This window comes from Myotis davidii, unplaced genomic scaffold (assembly GCF_000327345.1).
Source record: "Myotis davidii unplaced genomic scaffold, ASM32734v1 scaffold61, whole genome shotgun sequence".
NCBI lineage: Eukaryota > Metazoa > Chordata > Mammalia > Chiroptera > Vespertilionidae > Myotis > Myotis davidii.
Genome location: NW_006291729.1, coordinates 1,847,899 through 1,856,180, shown reverse-complemented (window position 1 = coordinate 1,856,180; position 8,282 = coordinate 1,847,899).

The window sequence follows — 8,282 nt, the reverse complement described above, 5'->3', positions numbered from 1 at the left end:
CTTGGAGTGCCCGCCTCTGCCACTCAGAGCCCTGACTGTGGCGGCAGGAAGCTGGACGCTCCACAGGCCACCACGAAAGGGATGCTGAGTGCAGTCTCCAGGACCCGCAGGCAGGAAGGCTATGCACAAACAAGTTTGTTTTTCTATCATTGATTTCAGAGAGGAAGGGCGAGGAGAGCGAGGCAGACACATCAGTGACGAGAGAGAATCACTGACCGGCTGCCGCCTGCACGCCCCACACTGGGGATCGAGTCCACAACCCAGGCACGTGCCCTGACCGGAATCGAACCGTGACCTCCTGGTTCATTGGTTGACGCTCAACCACTGAGCCATGGCCGGCCGGGCCACACACAGCTTTTAAATGACACAGACTTAGGACATAACGTTCAGCTGGGAAAAGACTGTAAATTACTATAGAACTATAGAGCTAAAAACACACAAATATACATACATGTGATGTGATACATGATGCTTTATGATACAGTCCATAGATGTATATATAAAGAGAGAGGGAGAGAAAGCAGCAGAGTTTTTAGGAGAATGGGCTCTGGACCCAGGCTTGGGTTCGAATTCTCGCTTATTGGATGTCCGACCTTCGGCAACTTATTGAATCTTGATGTGCCTCAGTTTCCCCAGTCTGTAAAAAGGGGTCCAAGTACCTGTTTCTGAGGGTTGTTGCGTGAATTCCATGGATTACTATACACGGGGTGCTTGGACCAGTGAATGGCACATACATAGTATTTACTACATAGCTCATAATAATAGTAACAATTATCACTACTAAACGTCCCACCTGTACATAAATAAATATACTGTCTAAAGGAGATTGAAACACTGTCTACGGTGACTTGCCTCTAAGTAAAAGAATCCAAGATTTTGTTCATGCTTCTTTTATCTTGCCTATAATTTGCTCACTTTTTAAATTGACACAAGTTGTCCTCATCCGGAGGGAAAAATTGGCAAAGGACCCGAATGAGAACTTGTGACAAATGCCGCCACGGTGCCCAGAGGAAGCCAAGAGGCCCGACAGTGCACCTCAATCGCCCCAAGAATGTTATTTCTAGTGGCCCCCCGTTTCCATCTCCCGGTGGCCTTCTCGCCGCACTGGCTGAGCCGGACTCTTCCTGGGACAGGGCCAGTTGGTAAAGAATGAAATCTTCCTCCCTGGCTTTTCTTTGTTAGAAAGCAACCAAGGCCTAGGGGCGCCACGGAGCTGGCACCCGGGGCACCATCCTGGCCCCACACCCACCTGTCGGCTGTGGGACCCTGGGCCAGGCCTCCTCTTCCATAAACAGAGACAGCAAGGCTTTCTCTAAGGGGGTTGACAATGAAATAAGAGAAGGTAGTAGAGCAGTTAGCACAGTAGCTACCACTTCATATGTATTTTTCCATTTACCTTTTTCTCTTTTCTTTTCCTTTTTTTTTTTTTTTTTTGAGGACCAAAAGGAAAAAGAGCGGTCACTCACACACCTACTCCCTCGGCTGTGTCTTGTGTTATCTGCCTACATTGACATCCCCTTCGCTCCCCCATTGCCATGTGAGTGTCGAACTTAAAAATTGCAAACGTGAGCCCTGGCTGGTATGCTCAGTGGTTAGAGCGCCAGCCCGTGCACTGAAGGATCACGGGTTCAGTTCCTGGTGAGAGGCACACATCTGGGTGGCGGGTTTGCTCCCTGCCCCCCATTGGGGTGCGTGCAATGTGTCTCAGGACACATCAATGTTCCTCTCTCCACCTCCCTCCTTCCCACTCTCTCTGAAAAGCAGTGGGGAAAACTGCCTCAGGTGAGGATTAACAACAAACATCACAAAACTGAGTAACCGGGAGACACAACACCTCTTCCTTCTGGGACCCACTCTGGTGGCTCCTCCTGGCCAGGTCTCTCCTGCTGCCCCCCTCCCCTTAGCTTGGCGTTGGCACCCACTCCCTCACTCGCATTTGCTGGTGCCTCCGCACACTGGGCATGAGTGAGGGGCTGCCCAGAGCCTCCCTCCTCAGCAGAAGGCGGAGGATGCTGCTGATCTCACAGGGCTGCTGCAAGGCTTACAGACACCAGGACAGAAAGCAGCTCCCACCCGGCCCGGCCCCGCCCACGCAGGCCCTCGGCAAAGGGCAGGTTTACTGGCAGCCGCATCATGGTGGCGATGGCGGAGCCCCAGCCCTGCTCCTAGGAGGCTGGGGGCCCTAAGACAGCGGTTCTCAACCTGTGGGTCGCATCCCCTTTTGGCGGTCAAAGGACCCTTTCACAGGGGTCGCCTGAGACCATCGGAAAACACATATATAATCACATATTGATTTAGTGATTAATCACTATGCTTTAATGATGTTCCATTTGTAACCATGAAATTGGGGGTCACCACAACATGAGGAGCTGTATTAAAGGGTCGCGGCATTAGGAAGGGTGAGAACCACTGCCTGAGACAACACGAAGCTCCCCTTCCCACGGCGCTGGCACCGGCCAGCAGACCCTACCCGCCCCCCCTCCTGCTCCAAACCCAAACATGCTGAGCAAACGCCTGGCTGGCGACGGCACAATGCGTCTGGTTACAAACACATCTGAGGGCAAGGCAGCGAGCTCGCCTGTGATTCATCGCTGGCGGCTACAGTAATTAGAAGTATTTTGGTTGGTTTCTGGGTCAGAATGACCCAGTTCCTGCTTTTTTTTTTTCTTTGCGCTGCTAACGTTTGCGGTGAACCTTAAAACAAAAACAAAGGCTTCGGAGAAGATAAGGACGGTGGCTCCTGCCCAGAGTCAGGCCCTTATCAGCGCTGCCCTTCAGAAGCAAGGCTGTCCAGGAAGCCATTAGCGCCCGTCTCTCATTTACGAGACACAGCGGGGCTTTCGTGCCCACCCCCACAACCGAGCTCCCAGAAGCCTCTCTCGCCATCGGCTGCCCCCGAGACCTCGACCTCGTACAAAAATAAGTAGCATGGGAGTGTTTATCGACGGAGTGCGCTCGGGTCAGGTCCATTTTCAACAAGTCAGAAAAAAGAGAAGGAATGACCCATCCTAACTGGTCTTTGCTAAGTTCTCCAGGAATAAATGAGTATTCCCAGCTTTATCCCTGCTCAGGCCAACTCATCCTCAAGGACAGTTTCTACATATGTAGTACAACCCGTTCGAATAGCAAAACGCACAGCCCTCATCAGGGAAAGCGGGGACAGAAGCTGTGCCCCTCCCATCCTTAGCGCCTAACATAACTGTAACTTCTGTAACTGCACTGAGAAAAGACTGGGAGGAAATACACTCAAATGCTAACAGTGGGTGTTTGGGGAAATGGAATTAGAGACCTTTTTTTTTTCTAAGTTTCTGTATTTTTTAAAATATATTTTTACAAATGGTCATGTGCAATTTGTAGGAATGAATGGGGGGGGGTGGTGATAATCATGACATTCCATCAAACTCGAGTCCATTCGGGGCAGCGTGATACAGAACAGATGGGAGGACAGAGCGTAGGAGCAGCACAGACCGACTCCGCCATGCCCCGGCGGGCAGGGCACCCATCCCACCCCGGGTAGGGCGAGGCCGGTTCTTCAGCAGCCACAGCTCCTGCAGGTGACGGCACTCCCGGGGGAAATGACAACCCCACCGGGGGCCGGGTGGAGAGCCAGTGTCCCCCGAGCTGTGCTCCAGCTGAGGCCTGAGTCGCTGTCTCCATCGTCACTTCCCTCCTGAATGCATGAGCCACAGAGAAGCCCAGGCAGAGACGCACCGAGCATCCAGCCACCAGCCCCCGAGTTTCCCCTGGAAGAGGGTCCCCTGTGGAGGACGGAGCCGTGTCGGGGTGAGCTCGCCTCATTCATCGATAATCGCATTTGGTTGCATTGCAGGAACCCAGGCCCTGTGCTTCAGCCCAACAGGGACTCATCCTTCCCGGGTAACAAGCCTGCAGGCAGGAGCCCAGGGCCCGGGAGGCACCCTGACCTTGACATCCAGGACCCAAGCTCCTTCTGCCTCGAAGGGGCAACGGCAGTCCCGACTCCAGACTGGAGGAGGCGGACCGCAGAGGCCCAAGGGGAACGGCCCCTGTCTCCCAGGGGGCCCTGTGTGGCAGGGCAACTGTTTTCCCAATGTCCCACCCAAAGGACTTCTGCTGACGAAACGCTGGCCAGAGCGTGGTCCGGGGGCTCCCTCCACTCCAGGGGAGCCCGGGAAATGGAGTGTTCCGCCTGGCACAGTGCTCTCCTGAACAAAAGCCGGCTCCTGCCAGTCAGGGGTCAGGAAGGGGCTGCACCAAGGGCAGGGTCGGTTCAGCCAGTGCCGGGGTGAGGGACGTGCTCTGGAAAGCACAGCATGAAAAGTGATGATGAGACCGAGCACACCACGGCCAACCCGCCCCAGACGGCGAGGTCACGCTGACCTCCGGGGAGAAGAGGATGTTCAGACCGGACATGGTACACGGCGAGGCAGATGCAAAAATATCCAAGTGCTGCTTTCCGGCCCTCGGAGGGTGTGCTCGCCCCCAGGGAAGGCTGGCACATGCCCGCCCGCGAGGCCGCGTCTGCTGGGCATTCTACACGCGGCTCCATGGCACCCTCACGTAGCGCCATGCTGGGCATTCACGTAGCGGCATGAGCTGGGCATTCTACACGCCGCTCCATGGCACCCTCACGTAGCGCCATGAGCTGGGCATTCTACACGCCGCTCCATGGCACCCTCACGTAGCGCCATGAGCTGGGCATTCTACACGCCGCTCCATGGCACCCTCACATAGCGCCGTGAGCTCACGGGAGAGGAAAGGTGAAGGCCAGAGGGACGGGTCTGCTTGCCCAAGGACACTGGTGAGAGGCGGAGACAGGATTTGAGCACAAAGCTACCAGGACGCCAGCCTGGGACCTCTCCACCTTTCTTCATGTCCAGTCTCGTCTTCTGGACGCTGGACACTGGCCTGAGGAGATGGGCAAGATGGCCTCAGTTCTGCTTGACCCAGACCTCTGGCTCCTGAGCCAGACCAGACCGCATGTCACAGCCACCTCCCTCTCAGGCGTCTGCCGGTCCCACAGGCTGACCTTGGCTTTGTCCTCAGGGGTCAGAGCCTCGCCTCTGCCTGCGCTGCCCCCCAGCCTCCTGCGATCTGTTGCTGACGCCGCTCAGGCTGCTGGGCTGTGACCCCCGCCTCTGAGCCTGGCCGGCCCTGGAAAGCCCTCCCCCTACAGACCCAGCAACAAGCTCCTTCCTGCTGTGGGTCTTCACCACGCCTGTCAGTCACGCCCAAACTGTCTTCCGCAGCCAACACCTTCCACTGAGAGGACGGAGAAGAGAAAAGGGTGATTTCATATTTGGGTGTTTACTTATTAGGAGTACAGATTTCCATTAGCATTTTTTTTAAAATTCTCACCCGGGGATATTCTTCCACTGATTTTTAGGGAGAGTGGAAGAGAGAGAGAAAGGCAGAGAAAGAAATATCGATGTGAGAGAAACACATCAATTGGTTGCCTCCTGCACAAGCCCCAACCAGGGCCCAGGCCGGGGAGGAGCCTGCAACCGAGGTACCTGCCCTTCACTGGAATCGAACCCGGGACCCTTCAGTCCACAGGCCAACACTCTACCCACTGAGCCAAACCAGATAGTGCTCCATTGGCAAATTTAAATGCAATGCAATCGGGGTGGGTGTGTGTGTGTGTGTGTGTGTGTGTGGCGGTGGGGTTCCTCAGATGCACTAAATTGCTATCCTTTTCTGTGAATAAAGAGTTCTTGGGCTGAGCCTGCATGAACCCCAAGAAAAGACTTGCTCAAGTACCTACTCAGAGAGCTTCCAATCCGTGCCAGGCACTTGGAGCCAGACGAGGTGGGACAGGGGCGATTGACAGAGACCCCAAAACACAGTGAGGCCTGGCACAGCCCGCCAGGGGCAGAGCAGCAGCGGGCCTCCTGTGGGCGTCGGGAGGGGGCGCCCCGTGAGTCATCGGGATCAGAAGCAGGAGGGAGAGTGACCGCGGCCCCCCCAGGGCTGGTCCCGGGGCCTCTGTCCTCTGGCCTGAGTGTGAATCAGCACCTCGGGATCCCCGCCTGGGACGCTCCTGCCAAACACTTCTGCAAAGGCACGTCCCGCAGGCCCCAAGGGTGGTTAAGATCTCTGAGTCACGGAGGAAAAACACACATTCCAGAAGCCCACACTGTGAAGGCTCGAGTCCCCGTCCGCGGAGTGTCCCCTGTGGCATCCAAGGCCAAACAGCGACTTGTTTTCAACGTAATATGACACGGAACTCTTGGACAGACGGCAGAAAGCAGCAAGCCGGACGTGGTCCACGTTATCTGCATATTGTAAGATTATCAAATAAATCTGCAAGGAGACGTGCTTACAGGTTCACATTTATTTTGAATAAGAGCAAGTTCTATGAAGACAATGAAGAAAGCAGGGCCTCCTTAGCTGAGGTTGCTTCTCTTGCCCTCACATGTTAAGGAGAACCCTAAACAGAACTGAAGTATTTGAGTTTATCGCAAGGGAGCGTTTCAGATCAAGGTAAACATGCAAAGACAGACGGTGATTAGGACACAATGGGTTCATCTTTCCAGACTGTAGGGACTCAGATATTCCAAACTTTTCTTCGCCTTGTATACTATCAGTTCTCTTCTGAAAAGAGTCCACATGAATGCGTCCCTCGCTGGGTAAGTGTGAGGGCTCCACTGTGCACCCAGCACTGAGCTCAGCTGCTGCCCAGAGGAGGGGACAGGGCTGAATGCTTAAGATTGCAGGCACCAGCCCGGACGGCATGGCTCAGTGGTTGAGTGTCGACCTAGGAACCAGGAGGTCACAGTTCGATTCCCAGTCAGGGCGCAGGCCGGGGCTGCAGGCTCAATCCCCAGTGTGGGGTGTGCAAGAGGCAGCTGATCCATGATTCTCTCTCATCACTGAAGTTCCTATCTATCCCTCTCCCTTCCTCTCTCACATCAATAAAAATATACTGGGTCCATGCATAGATTTTTTATTAGTAGGATGAATTCTCACAAAAGCAACAGTCCCCACGGCTGCTGGAGAAGGTGAATGCATGAACGCTGCCCCTCGGGGGTCTGCAGTGTGTCACAAAACTGAACCGAGAATAATGCCAACGGAATTAGCCTCTGCTCGCAGGTCAATGTGCCATCACCCCTGCTCCCAGAGGAGGGCTGTGGAGGATGGCTCTGCCCAGAGAACATCTGCTGGGTCCTTTCAGGCAGCGTTCCTCCTGGGGAGAGGCGGGAGGGGACAACGTGCCACCTGGAAGCCACCAGGTCAGTGCCCCCTGCCCTGCCCTGCCCTCCAAACGCAGCTCCCTGTGGGGAGCATCCCGGCTCAAAGGGCTCCCCGCAGAGGCAGCGCCAGATGGTGCCAGGGAATCTCAGAGGGGCCAAGATCCACTTCATTTAAGATAAAGAAAAAAACAAGTATCTCCCCAGAGCAGTGATGGCGAACCTATGACACGCGTGTCAGAGGTGACACGTGAACTCATTTTTTTGGTTGATTTTTCTTTGTGAAATGGCATTTAAGTATATAAAATAAATATCAAAAATATAAGTCTCTGTTTTACTATGGTGGCAAATATCAAAACATTTCTATATGTGACACGGCACCAGAGTTAAGTTAGGGTTTTTCAAAATGCTGACACGCCGCGCTCAGAAGGTTCGCCATCACTGCCCTAGAGCCCCAGGCTTGGGGACCATAATTTTTCACTCGGTCATTTTTTTATTTACCACATTTCCCGCTCATTGCTCCTGGCCTCGGGGCTGTCGGGAGCCGGGTCTGCATCTGACCATCTCAGTGACTGCGGCACCGGCCCTAACACTAGGCCCTCGGCGCTGCTCGGAGAGGGCCTCACGGAGGCCTGAGTGAGCAGATGGGGAGAAGGACGGTTGAGCAGGCAGGTGGTGGGTGAAGGGATGGGGGGATGGATGGATACGGGGGTAGGTGGATGAGTGGGGGGATAGATGGATGGATGGATGGTGGATAAATGGATGGATGAAGGTTTGGATGGGTGGATGGATGGATGGATAGATGGACAGATAAATGAATGGATGGATGGTGAATAAATGGGTGGTCAGATAGATGGATTAGTAGGTGGTTGAGCAGGTAGATGGATGGATTCAGCAAACATCTCTTAAGTACTCACTCTGTGCCAAGCACTGGGGATACAGAGATGGAGGGCACCTGCTCTCAACCTCAGAGGAACTCACAGTCCAGCAGGGCAAAGTGCCAATCACTAAGTCAGCACATGGTACGCGCCATAACAAAAGGGAGGCAGCCATGGGCTCCGCAGAGAGAGGGGCTGTACAGACTGGCTCATCAAAGACTCCTGAGGTCCCCTG